Source organism: Tiliqua scincoides, chromosome 6 (genome assembly GCF_035046505.1).
Source record: "Tiliqua scincoides isolate rTilSci1 chromosome 6, rTilSci1.hap2, whole genome shotgun sequence".
Lineage (NCBI taxonomy): Eukaryota > Metazoa > Chordata > Lepidosauria > Squamata > Scincidae > Tiliqua > Tiliqua scincoides.
Genome location: NC_089826.1, coordinates 24,861,340 through 24,876,469, shown reverse-complemented (window position 1 = coordinate 24,876,469; position 15,130 = coordinate 24,861,340). Strand labels below are relative to the sequence as shown.

Here is a 15,130-nt window from a genome sequence, read left to right as displayed (position 1 = left end):
AGTAACTGTGGATAGGATTGTAGCCTGAGGGCGCAATCCAAACTGCGCCTTGGGACGCCACAAGTCCCTTGAGCCAGCCCAGGAGGGTTGCAAATGTGCTGTAAGGCACATTTGCACCTCCTCAAGAGTCAGCTGGGCCCGCACAGGGACATGTGCCCCTCCACTGACAGGGGAGACTTGCATCGGCCAAGCTCGGCCCACGCAATGGTCTGGGGAGGACAGGGAGGAGGCAGGCAGGAGGCGGGAGGAGGTTGGAGGGAGGCATTCCGGGGGTGAGCAGGTGGGGAGCAGGAGGTAGGGCTGCAACCTGGCAGATATGTCAGATCCTAGCCCCCATTCCTGAGCAACGCAGAGCAGCTCCAAGCTGTTCCACTTTCTTTGGACTTATGCTACCTCCTGGGGTGGTGCATGTCCGAGGAGACCCATTGGGGCTGTGGTGGCTTACCTGGGAGTAAGGGGAAGAGTTTCCCTTTACTGATCCACTTTGTGACTGATCCACTTTGGGCCCCTATCTTGTGCTGGATACAGCGCAGGCCTCCTGGCCTGCCAGTTCCAGCGCAAGTTAGGATTGTGCTGTTAGTCGCTCAATGTCTGGCATAGCCAAGCCTCCTATAGACACATGCCCCTCAATTTGGCAGCCAAACTGCCTGACTAGGTAAATTTGTGGGATGAAGTGACCAGGTGGGTTCCCCTCATCCAATTAGGTAATCCTGCTGTTCCCAAACTGTGGGTCTGGGACCCACCAGTGGGTTTTGACCCAATTGTTGGTTGGTCACAAACTGACATAGTAGATATGCTATGTGCATCAGGGGTTAAACAAGTCGCTTCTTGGAGGGGGCACTGCTGCCCAATCACCATTATAGCCACACTCCCTGGCATTCATGGTGGTTTTATAGTTTATAGTTTTAATTTATTTTAGGCAGCAATCCTATGCACATTTTCCTGGGAGTAAGCCCTACTGAACACAGTGGAACTTACTTCTGAGTAAAAATGCATAGGATTGTGCTGCTAATATGCTTTGTATTGATAAGTAACTCATACAATAAAATTAACAAATACCTCTCTCTGCACAGATTATCATTTTCAAGTGTTATTTGTTTCCAAAATGCACTTACTATTTTGCCCTTTTTAAAGAACACAAAACTTTACATCTAAAAATCCAAAACTGAATAAAAGTTACCATTTCCCTGACTGGATGAAAGAGATACTCCAGTTCTTCAAGAAACTTTATATCAGAATGTCCATCTCCGAACATATATGTGAAATGTTGATTTCTTGCCATTTAAGTTTTAAATTGCCCTTAACAAGTAAAGGGATGTGCATCACTTTACACTTATTTTCATTGAAGTGGATCTGCCATTTTGCTGTGTATTCTTTCAGTTGGGAGAGATCCTTCTGGACCTCTTCACAATCCATTCTGTATTTCATCATCTAGAAAAGTACAGAGTCATCTGCAAACTTGGCTGCCTCACTAGTAATTCCCAACTCCATGTCATTTATGAACATAAAGAAAAGCACTGATCCCAAGACCAATCCCTGGGGCACACCACTTTTCACCTCTCTCCATAGTGAAAATTGTCCATTTACACCTACTCTTATTATTTCTTATTACACCTGCCACATGCTTCTTCTCTGTTGGCCCTTTTGTGTTCAGAATCATTGAATCTAGGTCTTTCTTCCTTTCTTTTTAAGGATTACAGACTTGGTAGAACAAACTGAATGTGCTGTGGTGTGCTTCAGGGCATAACTCAATACAAAATCTGGCCACAAGGGGGCATATCTATCAGAAAACATCCCTAACAGGAGAATTCTAGGGAATATTAAAATACTGTTACATTTTTTCCTTTTTTAAATTTAGGCAATATGATTAATCTCACTACCAGCCCATTGTGTTTGAGGGGTTACATTGCACATTACATGCAAATCCTGATGCATTTTATTATTATTAAGAAAAACAACTTCAGAAGGAGACATGTTGAGTAGAGAAACAAACAAACAAAAAAGCAGGGTTTTTTTTCCTCTCCTGCAAGGGGGGATGGGGTTAAATAGTGTTGATCTCTTAGAATAAAGACTGAGCAGGGAAAGGCTTGATAGCATACTGCCCCTGTCATTTCTTGGATCACAGTTTCACCTTCTTCAAGTGCTTTCAGTGGATAGGATAATTTGTATATATTGTCTGGCTGCAATCCTTACAACGACCCTGTAAAGCTGGTAAATCAGTATTGTTATCATGAACGCATCTTTATTTATTTGTATGGATTCTGTTTAAAGCCTTAACGATGATGTAACTCCTGCTTCCTCCCATTAGGTGAGATGGAGAAGTGCTCTGCTCTTTTCCTAACGAGATAGAGACAGGATCTTCTCTGGTCGGGTGGGAGTCCCACAACATGGACACAAAGCAATGGGAAAACAAAGCATATATACTTCCGTTTTAGAACAAGGGAGCACACAGAAAACCCATAGCGGGCCATCAGTTTTTGAGAAGTTGGAAGTTTGCTACTCACAACTTTATCATTTTGGTCCAATCCAAAAGCCATGGAACCAACAGACACTTTATTTCTGTGGCCCTACAGCACAATTCTAATCTGCATAGGATACAGCACAGGCCATTTTATTTTTCTCCTAGGGCTACTCAGATCTGCACCAGCTATTTAGCTGGTTCAAATCCGAGCCATCTGTGTAGGACTCTGAAGCCCCGGAGTGGTGGTTAGGATACAACATGCGCTGCTGCCGTCAATCCCACCCCCTCCCAGGCCTGATCCTCTGGTGCATGTCATTGTGCCAGCACAGCCAACTTTTGAATCATTGCAAACACTCTGGTGTAGGTGGTCTGCGCCGTCACAATGTAACTTGAGCAATGGGCTGTTAGATGTTTATTTTTGGTGTCCACAAAGAATGTCAGCACTTCAAGCCTCCTTCTAATCCAGAAATGTTGTACTCTTCACAAACATGAAAAATTAATCTGAACAGGGCGAGAATCTTTGCTTTTTCTCTTTTACTGATGTCTCTGAGCAGCTTGAAGACTTGTACGTAGCACGGAGGGCAGAAAAGCTATCACGGCAACAATTACGGTGTACTGGAACATATTGTCCTATAGTAAAATTATGAAATGTCAGAAATGAAAAATACTGCTCCTGAAGAAAAGTCCTTGCTTTAAGGAGAGGTGGGGATGCAAAAATAGAAAACTAGAGTGCAGCAAGATTTTTCTGGCTTTTCTGTGATGTTCCTCACAATGGAAACAACTTAGCTTAGTTCTCACATGACCCCTGTGAAATAGGCTGATAAGATGACGTGCATTGTGCTTGCAGCAGTGAAATCTTGGCCCCCAAACAGTGCATGTGTAAGAGAGGGTGAGAGAGGATGAGCTTGCATTGTACACCCAGGCTGGACCTTTGAGCAGATACAATAACCTTTCTCTTAGCAATGACAGCACGGCCAGAAAGGTGGTGAGGCTCAACAGAGGGGATAACATAACATCAGTGACTACTAGTCATGCTGGCTATATGAATCTCTCCATGCTTTCAGTATGCCTTTAAATACCAGTTGTTGAAAAGCAACAGCAAATGAGAGAAATTTCGCAACAAGTTCAACTTGTGTTTTTCCCCAAATATGGAGGTTTCCAAAGCAAGTAAGGCTATCATCTCTGTGACACTGTGTGATATTGGTTCTTTCCACGCAATAAAAATGCTAACTTTTCCTTGGCACTTGTATTTAACACAATAGTTGGCAACCTTCAGTCTTGAAAGACTATGGTATTGCGCTCTGAAAGGTGGTTCTGGAGCAGCGTCTAGTGTGGCTGAAACGGCCGATTCGGGAGTGACAATCCCTTCCACACTGGGAGCAAGTGCAGTCTGTCCCTGGCCTGTCTCCCTGGCTATGGGCCTTCCTTCTTTGCCTCTTAGCCTCAGACTGTTGGCCAAGTGTCTCTTCAAACTGGGAAAGGCCATGTTGCACAGCCTGCCTCCAAGCGGGCCGCTCAGAGGCCAGGGTTTCCCACTTGTTGAGGTCGATCCCTAAGGCCTTCAGATCCCTCTTGCAGATGTCCTTGTATCGCAGCTGTGGTCTACCTGTAGGGCGCTTTCCTTGCACGAGTTCTCCATAGAGGAGATCCTTTGGGATCCGGCCATCATCCATTCTCACGACATGACCGAGCCAACGCAGGCGTCTCTGTTTCAGTAGTTTCTGAAGTACTCTGTAGTACTCTGTTTCAGTATTTAACACAAATGATGGCATATTCCTACTTTTAAAGGTGTGTTTGGAATTTAAGGGCTGTCGTTCAGGGCAGAATACCTGTTTTGTGTTCATAAAGCTTCCACCTTTGATATCTTCAGGGAGGAGAGAACAGAATCTCTGTCTGTAGCCCTGGAAGCTGACCACACTGATGTAAATGCAGTGGTTCCCAAAGTCCTAATCAAACATTCCTACAGTGGTTCCCAAAGTAAAGATCAGTGGTTCCCAAAGTCCTACTCGGACAAAGTCCTACTTGGAGGGGGCAGCAACAGGATCACTATGATCACTATGCTAGGTCACTATGATTGCACTGCTGCTGGGCAGGGAAGGGTTTTTTAAAACTAATTTGGGAGTTGTTGTGGCTTTCCAGAGGGCCTGGGGAGCCTGCAACCCCCTCTGCAGCCCTTCCCAGGGCTTGTAAATGTTTTAAAAAAGAAAAAAAACACCATTTCCTGTTTTGGGACAAAAACCAGAAGTGGTTTTTTTTCCCCTTTTTTGGTTCCCCTGGTGGGTCGTGACCCACCAGTTTGGGTACCACTGGCCTGGTTGGCCAAGATTCTGACTTGGTAGATGTTCAATTCTGTAGCTCATCTTGAGGTACAGGGACTATCCATTTTCCATTTACACCATACTGTACTGCAGTGGTTCCCAAACTGTGAGCCATGGCTTTCAGGGGAGCTGGGGAAACCAGCCAGAGGAGCTGCTGAATCCTTGCAAAAAAACCCACTGCCCTATACAATGTATAGGATTGTAGCTCTAATGGGAGACATGAGCAATGGCCCAGTAGATCAAGGGAAAAGGTTTGGGAACCACTGCTGTACTGTAATTCCATAGTTTAAGTCTTTATTTCTCAGGCTTTTTTCCCAGTGCTATGCATAAGAGGAAATCGTGATCACTGAGGAAGTTTGAGGTGTGTTGTTTTTTTTACCAGTGTTGTTTCTGTTTGAGCTATTACCATAGTTTTATCTCAGAGTTAAGTACCAAGATTGTATTCAGTTTAAGGTGTCATTTTATCAATTAATCCTGAATATTAATTATTTCCTGTTGATGTCATTAGTAGTGGAAATAAGTAATAGCAAAAGTAAAAAAATTGCTTCTGAGCTGGAAATCTTATATAAGAGTTTGCATCAGTGGGGTGTCATCGTTGCTTGCTTCTTTGTCAATGGGCATTGGAACTGACAAGCTCAGATTGCTCAGTGAGGTGTTCGGTATGCAGGACTCTTGCCAGTTCACCATAACGGTGCCAACCAAAGGAACAGAGGGCTGGTGTAAGACAGGAGCCTTTCATTTGCTGCTCTCCTAATGTGGTCATTGTCAGGTCAGGTCATTCAACTGAGTACAATTTTGCAGCTCCCATTCATGAAGCTTAACAGATATTTCCTACTGACCTGCCTGACATTGCCCATAAAAACTATTTTATGGGACAAAATGCACTCTTGAATATGTATGTTGGAGATAGCAAAAAATATTTCCTTTAGCTAAAGAACTCAAAGACTATTTATTTTAAAAGATTCAGCCTCATGTTGATAAGACCTGAAGTCCTATCAATGCTTACACATGGATTGTTACACATGGCCCACAGTTTGGCATGACTGTGGGCATGACACATGGCCCACAGTGTATGACAACATACACATGATTATGTATGTTGGAGATAGCAAAAAATATTTCCTTTAGCTAAAGAACTCAAAGATTTATTTTAAAAGATTCAACCTCAAGTTGATAAGACCTGAAGACCTATCAATGCTTACACATGGATTGTTACACATGGCCCCAATGGGTCTCCTCGAACTTGCGCCACCTCCTGAAGTGGCGCAAGTCAGAGGAGTGTGAAGCGGCTTGAAGCAACTCCGTTCTCCCTGGAAATGGGGATTGGGATCCGGCATAACTGCTGGATCCCAGCCCCACCTCCCTCTCCTCACCCGCCTGCCCCTGGGGCTGCCCATCACCCTCCCTCCCCCACCCAGGAATGCCTCTCTCCCTCCTCCTCCCCGCCCCCCCACACCTACATTTTTTGCTTGCGTTGGCCCTGCGGAGCCGACGCAAGCACCAGAGGAAAAGCCGGCACGGAGGTGTCTGTCAGCCTCCGCAGGCCAGCGCTTCTCGGAGTGCCGGCCTGTCTTTCCTTCGAGGAGGCACAAACGTGCCTTACATCACGTTAACGTCCCTCCCAGGCCAGCCCAAGGGACTTTAGGCCCAAAGGAGTTGGGCCAGCCGAACTGACAGTTAGGATTGCACCCACAGTGTAGTACTTTACACATAGTTGAATGGTACAGTTATTTCCGGTAATTCAGCTAAAATTACTCATATCTGTTATAGGGGAAAACTTTATTAATTGAATAATTCATTATCCTACTGAGAATGTTGCACATATACTTACAGAAACACCAGCTCAGTCACTAAGGACCCAATCCTATCCAATTTTCCAGTGCCGTGCTGCTGTGCTTCCTATGTTGGGGAGGCCGTCTCAGCAGCCTCCTCAGGAATGGGAACATTTGTTCCCTTACCTCAGAGCTGCATTGCGGCTGCACCAGTGCCAGAAAGTTGATAGGATTTGGCCCTCAGTCTGCAATCCTATGCACACTTTCCTGGGAGTAAGCCCCACTGAGCATGACTTCTGAGTAAACATGCATAGGCTTGCGCTGTCACAAGAATACCAGTGCACCTGCAATGACCAGCAGAGGGCGATCTCGTCACCGTCACTGAACTCCCACTTCCATCCCTAGAACTACTGTAGTTGCGAAGATCTTTCCCTTCACTCTTGGGCCCTAAGTTCAGCTTGTGGAGACACTGGCATATAAGTAACGTTAATTTCTAATGTTCCTAAACTCCGGCAAACTATTTTGTCTGACCTGCTAACAAGCAAAATATAAGATTTTAATTTTCAACCCGAAGAGAGAATTGTTATTATTATTATTTTAAAGGAGTTGGAATTCAACTCCTTCAAAGTAATCGCAAAAGTAGTTCCAAATATCTCACTAGAGTCTTGCTGACTGGTAGTTAAAATACTTCAGTGCGCAACAGCAGCTCCCAGGCACCCTGCCAGACCAGGTAATGTGGCGGCAGCGGTGGTTCAGAGGAGGATCATGGGCAGAACAGGGTGAGGAGCAGGCTAGACAGGGGCAGTTTGAAGGTGGAAGGGCTTGGATCTTTGCAGCAGCAATGCATACCATGCCCTATCCCCCTTTTCCCAGCCACTTTCCCCCTTTTCCCAGATTTTCCCTATGCTAGCCAAATAGCTGGGGGAGACCAATTTGTGAGCAGATCCATTGGCAACCAGGTGACCTGTTTTTGTTTTTTTAAGTAAAAAATGTTTACTTGCTTCTCCCAGGTAAGTCTGATATCCCCTCCACCCCATTCCCACTGTAGCATATAACCTACAGTGGTGGATTGGACTATGTGTTTGGGACTTTTGGTTTCTGTTTATGGTCCCAGCTCTGAACTATGAATGTTTGAATTTGATTTATGCCTGCTTGATGCCATGGATTTTTGTTTTGTTGTACTGATGCATGCTTTGTTATTTTATTATTTATTTTGTATGTGCATCTGTGTGCAAACACACACGGGCTTTAACTGGTTATATGCTGCTCTGCTGGATCCTTAAATAGGATAGAACAGCGGTTCTCAAACTGTGGGCCAAGTACCCACCAGTGGATCGTGACTCACTTTTTGCTGGTTCACAAAACTGACAGGGCAGATTAGGCTATGTGCATCAAGGGTTAAACAAGCTGCTACTTGCGGGGGGGCAGAGCACTACTGTCCAATCACCATTACAGCCACATCCCTTGGCTTTTTCAAATCAGAAAGTAGCTTCTAAGGCAGTGATTTTCAACCTTTTTCAGCTCACGGCACACTGACAAGGCACTCAAATTGTCAAAGGTACACCATCAGTTTTTTGACAATTGACAAGGCACACCATGCTGTTGGTTGCGAGCTACGAACCCATTAGCCCTACTAATAAATGACCCTCCCCCAAACTCCTGCAGCACACCTGCAGACCATTCCGTAGGCACACCAGTGTACCATGGCACAGTGGTTGAAAATGGCTACTCTAGGGCCTCTAAAAAAATTTGAGAACCAGTGGGATAAAAGATTATAGGATATGAATGTTTCAGATGCATAGAGACATAACCAGCCCCAGCAGTTGGCACAGGCAGGCATCTACTTGGGCCCGTGCAGGGGCAAGGGACACATTGCCAAGCAAAGGCCGCTGAAATTGCTGTTAATAATGACTGCTGCTGTTTTGCCTCGACACTGCCTTGCTTACCCACCTTTGCCTTTTGAGCCTATGTTTGGCAGACCCACTGATCCTCCTCTGTGCTCCCACCTTCCATCATCCAACCACAGGAACCAGACCCAAAGGGAGTCAGCAGGAAACAAAGAGGAAGGCAGCAGCCACCCATTCAGAAAAGTTGGTTTGCGACAGTGGTGGTTTGGAGACCTGCTACGGCAAGAAGGATTTGCAGATCCCTGGGCTGACCTCCTCACCACCGCCATTCAGACTGGGCCCCTTTCCCCTGGGCCCAATCTGCTCTGCTGCCCAGTGTGAAAAGGCTGAGCAGAGGCTGCTGCTTCATCTCTTCTTTCTCTTTCTGCTGACTGCATGCTTGGGAAGGGCAGGCAGACAGCAAGGCACAGAACAACACTCCGGGCGTGCTGGAGGCAGGCAGTAGGTTTCCTGCTGGGTGCAGCCTGCGCAGGTGTGCCACAATGCTGATTCTCCACAACTCTTGATGCTATCTCTGGTATGATAAATGATGGTTCCAGTGTGGCAAAACTTTCCGGTTACATGCAGGTCAGAGAAGGACAGATTTCTTTTTTAATCGTTCTGTGTATTTGTATGTGCAAGTTTGCTTTCATTTATTGTGACTTTGAGGGTACTGGTTTTTTTTCTTCTTTTATACTGGAATGATTATTTTTCTAATACTGAAACCATTGTACAATTCTTACAACCATTAAAACAACCCATTGGCTCTTACTTTCATCTGTTTGGACTGGTCTAGACTGAACTCAGAAAAGGTTTGATGCAGAGTTCACCCTCAAATGCTCCCTGTAGCATTTGCCTCCACAGCTTTTGCCATGAGCCATTTTCTCCACACTACTTTTTCTCCACACTACTACTACTACACTACTACTACACACTACTACTACTACACACTACTACTACTACTACGTTTTCTCCACACTGCTACTGTAAACAGAAAAAAGACAAAGGTTTGCAAACAGGGGGAGAAACATGGCCAACCCTCTGCTTAGGGCCGGCCGGAGACCTCTTAACACCTGAGGCAGCTTGCCAAATGCTGCCCCCTTACCTGATGGTATGCCAGCCTCTGCTCCTCTCATTCTCCAGTGTTCTAGCTCAGCACACTCCTCCTTTCCATATGTGCCCTTCATCTCAGTCCCCTTCTTCCTTTTCCAGTCCAGGGACTGGAAGGAGGAGGAGGAGCAGTGGAAGCAAGTAGGTGCACAGAGATGGGCGCCCCCCCTCCCCAATCTGCTGCCTGAGCGAAAGTTTCAGTTGGCCTCATGGATGGGCCAACTACTGCTTTAATGCAAACCCAACCCTGATTGCAGGCCAGGAGATGTGATCTATAACATGATGTTCATAAAGATACTCTTATTTCTCCTGCCCACAATCTCTTATTACATACTTAGAGGAATAACTCTCTGAGCTCATATGTATTTCAAAACCAAGAACAAGGCCTATTTGTATTTGTGCAGATGACAGGTGTGACGTTATCAGTGGTGGTAACAGAGTGTGCTTTTGTTGGTTTAAGAAAAAAAAAAGGGCAGAGTAACCAGCTTATCTCTTACAGCATTCGTGTATATCATAAAAGCCAATGACTGCTTGATCAGAAAGGACAGCTTTCCCTTGTTCTTTGAATCAGTCCTTTGACACATAACACAAACTGGGAGCCAGCAACAGAGAAAATTGTCAAGTGTAACAAGTCATGTAAAATGGGCAGTTATCCGCTTGGAACCACAATTATCACCTCTAATTTGCACAGATCACTAAGCAGCCAAGAGTAGCCCCAGGATGGTGTCTTCGTATATACCATTCTGGACAATTTCCATAGGACTGTCACATTCTTGAGTGCTCTGCCTAGACCAAATAAACATAATGGCAGCTAGCCCTTGGAATGCTTTTTAAGAGATACATGCAGCATAAGCCTAAGTATGTTTACTCTGAAGTAAGCCCCTGTGAGTTCAGTGGTTCTTGCTCCCTAGGAAGCATGCTTAGGTCTGGAGCCTCGGTGAAACAAAGTTTGTACAGATACCTAATCCAGAGTGACTACCATTACCCTGCCATATATTTATATATTAGGTAGATAGAAATACTTGGATAGCACTGACAAAAGTACAAATGATGTATCCATCTCTTCTTATTCAGCTCAGGGCATTCCTCAAGCTTACTGCTTGCCACCCTCAGAAAACTATCCAATCAATTCAGTCTCCAATAGCAATGAGACTCACTACTAGGTGGTAAGATATTCTAGAATGATCTATGACAATAGCATGACAATCTTAAATAATAAAGATGCTTATTTTAGAGGAAACACATTAGAATATGAGTCCTAAGAAAATAATGACCCAATCCTAAAGGTTGCTCATGACCTTCACTCAGGAGAATGAGAAGTCTGGGGGAGGAAGTTGTCAGCAGATCCTGAAGTTTATGTGGGGTTCCTGCCCAATCAATCAGAAAGTCCATCTGTCTTTGGACTCCACCAAACTTTTGCCAGCAGCATCCAAGGGTGTGTGGAGCAAAAAACTAGGAGAGGGACAGAAGACACCAATCAGCATCCAGAGAAGCTTTATGTACCTGCAAGGAAAGTAGAAGAAAATACCGGGCTGATCTCTTGCAATTCTAGTGTGAGTGCTGGCGGCTGTCTCATCCTCCCACAGCGCAGTGCCGTGCCATGAAAGAAGGGCACTATGACTAGGGTAAGTTTGGGAACTGCTGGACTACATGTAAGTCTTTCTCAGCACCCCCGCCTATCCCACCTTCATTGGTTTTGATCTCTCTCTCTCTGTCTCTCTCTCTCTCTCTCATTATCTGAGTGGCCTTGTAAGCATACTGTCAACCTGTTTTATCTGCAACACCCGGAAGAGTTGGGCAACAAGAAAAATTCACATCTGTGTTAATTTGTAGAGGCATAAAATTCTTCAGATCAGGAGCAGATACACTCGTTGACAGCTCTGTCAAGCCTACAATATGGGCAGTCATATTGATTTCCCAGCAGTTACAAATAATGCTATTTAGAGATCTCTGCAGCTTATCTGTCAAGTCTGAAAGAAAATCCGAGCTATATTTCAATTGAGGGAGCCGGTGTATGTGTTCTGTTGGTGCTTTCCGGTCTTTCCCAGTTCTCTCTGCCATTCTAAATTCAGTCAACTGCTTTTGTAACCACAAAAACAATCTGCTGTTGTTGTTTTTAATCGAGGGGAGGGGCAAAGAAATTTGCTAACTTGTTTAGGCATTATCTGTCAGGAAAAATGCCCATTGGAGTGAAAAGCTGTTTATTAGCATCCTTTGACTGTGTGTAATTATGTAGCAATGGGGAAATGAATCAAGATGCTAACGTGAGCTGAATAAATTACACTGTGCTGTATATGCTTTAGGTCTGTAATCAACTATTATGTTCCTTTAATTTTTCATAGCTGAGGAAACAGTTTGACAGGGATCAGTTGCTGACTTCATTATATGGTCTTGGTACAAGGAATTACATTGCTGGGTTAGACCAAAGTCTCATCTCTTTCAGCGAACTGTTCCCAACAGTAGCCAACCACATATCTCTGGGCTGCTATGCGCCTGATGGTGATAGCTATTACACCTTATTTGTCCCATCATCCAGCAATCAGGGGTATACTTCCTCTGTACTTGGTGGTACCACTGAGCAAGTAGTCATGACTAATAGCCAGTAGCGTAGCTAGATGGGGTGCAAAGCACTAAGTTTTGCACAGCGCCTCACCACGGCATGCAAGCAGCCCGTCTCCCTCCCCTTTGGAGCCATTCTGAGCCACAAGATCAAAACAGAAGCATTTCATCTGTTTTTCTCTAGGAGCTCAGAATGGCTCCAAAGAGGAGGGGGTGGCTTGCATGCCATGCTGAGGCGCTGCACAAAACTTAGTGCTTTGCACCCCCTCTAGCTATGCCACTGCTACTAGCTATAGTATGTAGTCTCCATGAACATATTCTAATCTTTTTAAAGGTTCATTTCAGCTCAAGCAAGTAGCCTTTACTAGACCTTGTAGCAATGAATTCCTGAAATCAGTGTTTCTCAAACTGTGGGTCGTGAGCCAATTTTAGGTGGGTCCCCATTCATTACAATATTTTGTTTTTAATATATTAGACTTGATGCTACCAAGGTATGTGACTGCATTTGGGGAAATGTTACAGACCTGCACTTTTAACAAGCTACTATGTATATGCTTTTAACAATAATACTAAATGGGACTTACTCCTGGGTAAGTGTGGGTAGGATTACAGCCTAGGGTTGTTAAAAATTTTCCCGCTTGATGACAGCACTTCCAGTCATGACATCATGTCCAGTGGGTCCTGACAGATTCTTATTCTAAAAAATGGGTCTAAATGTGTGAGAACCACTGCCTTAAATTAACTGTGTGTTGTGTGAAGTGTTTCATCCTGTCTTGAGCCTCTGCTCACCTGAATCGATTTCTTGGACGACCACAACTTCTAATATTGAATGGGAGAAACATCTCCATTCGTTTTCTCTATATCGCCATGATCTAAAGGAAACATTCACAATGTCACTGGAAATATATTCCAAATCAAATAATATCCACCAATCAGAAATGAAGAACATTTTTATTGAGAAATGCTACAATAGTAGAGGCAAACAGTATTTTCAGATCGCTTGGATTGGAAATGGATCCCTGTTGCAATGGGTTCCATTGCTTTGTCTTTGTTACAGAAGCAGGAATATATTTAGCTACCTGAACATACCCTCATTCAGATTTGTTTTTGGTTTGGTGCTTTTGCTCATTACGAAACTGGCAAAAAGCCCTCTCTTGGGTCCATCATAATTTATCTCCTGATGCAAAGAAGGCTTCAAAGTTCTGCTAAAAGCCAATCAGGTTTGGTGTTATGCAAGAACTTGATGGTTTCCAAGACAATGTTCCAGAAGCAGGGAAGGGAGTGTGAGTGTACATGAATAGAAGAATTGTAGTCTAAATGAACACAGAAGAACACTTGTCCCCTAGCTGTTAAAATTCAGATACAACAAATGAATACTTTATCTCATCACATGAATACTTTGAGCTGGGTGGCACCAAAGCCAAACCTTCTTGCTTAAAAGATGCAGTTGTAAAAACTCTCCTGATAATATTCCATGAAAACGATGTGTGTGGGCCAGCTCCCAGACAACGCTTGAGATGCCGGCAGGCCCAGTCCAAGCCACAGGGCTGCCTGAAGTTGTGTGCAAATTCTGTCCTTCCCAAAAGCTCTGACATGCATCCCATCGCTGCTGCTGCTGCCTCGCTCTCCTTGTCCACACGTGAGCAAGGAGAGGAAGGCATGGCAATCTGCCCTTTGATCTTGAATTCTGGCATTGCCTCTTTCCTCTGCACCTGTCCTATTTAAAGAAAACAAATAGAGAGATACACGCTGGGCACATTTGACTATCGGGTGAGGAGAGTGAGGTAGCGGCAGCAGCTTTGGTTTTTCCTGAAGGAAGCAGATTGCAAATTTGAGAAATATGGATTAAAGTCTAATTTGGATACTTCAGGAAATTCTATGTTCCTTTTTTTCTCCTGACCTTTTCTGTGTTTTGATTCTGCAGGCCTAACTCCAACATTGTCCTGTGAACTTGTGCCAACAAAAATTTGGGCTTATCACCGACAGCTATTTGAATAACCAGGTTAAGAGAGTTAAATATTTGCTGCTTCAAACATACAGTTAAGGCTGCAGTTCTATACACACTTACCTGGGGTTAACGGACCACTCCTATGGTTCCCAGCTACCACTGTATCCTGCAGGCACAGGGAAGCTTCTGGAAGTCTCTTCAGGAGAAGGGACTTTTTTCCCTTTCCCCGAGGAAAGCCCCAGGCCCCGCAATGGGGCTTCTCAAGTCTGCACCAGCTATTTTGCCAGCACAGAATTTTCTGGCACAGACTGCCATGCCTCTCCTTGTTCACACCTGGACAAAGAGAGCGAAGCAGAGGTGCATGTGAAAGCTTCTCTACCTGACATGGAGGATAGGATCTGATGGAGGAGGTGTCTGCCAGTCCCACCCACATCCCACCCCAGTCCCTCCCCTGTTCCACCCTCCCCAGCCGGAACACCTCCCCCGCCCCAAAAGGCCACACTGCTGCCTGGCGGTCTTACCTTCCTCCAGTGGCCACATGGCATCCTCCTCCCGGTGGTGGCTCAGCACCCTCACTCCCTATCCTAAGGGTGCCATAAATCTGCTTTACGGCACTTTTACGACACCTAGCACCAGCACCAACTCTTATGGCCCATAAGATTGGGCCCTAAGTCCCATGGAATCCAATGGAGCTTACTTCTAAGTAGACACCAATAAGATTGTGCTGTAAGAGACAACCATTTGGTTTCTGCGAGACTCCAATAAACCTTTGATACCATTTTATTTTAGAAAATGAAAAGGGAAACTGTTACCCTGCACATGCCCGATCTCATCTGATCTTGGAAGCTAAGCAGGGTCAGGCCTGGTTAGTACTTGGATGGGAGACCACCTGGGAATACCGGGTGCTGTAGGCTTATACCATAGTCTTTCGAGACTGAAGGTTGCCAACTATTGAGAAGGGAAAACTCAACTAATGTTATTGGAATAACAGCGCCATGGGATTATGAATGACTGGACTTAAGCCTCGTCATTTCAGAAATATCACTGACATACGGTTTGGAAATACCAGTGCACAG

At 44.9% G+C, this 15,130-nt stretch overlaps 1 pseudogene; it reads left to right on the top strand.

The window, feature by feature from the left end:
• The first annotated feature begins 14,848 nt into the window (after positions 1–14,848).
• Positions 14,849–14,968, top strand: LOC136656609 (5S ribosomal RNA; annotated as a pseudogene).
• Positions 14,969–15,130: the final 162 nt, after the last annotated feature.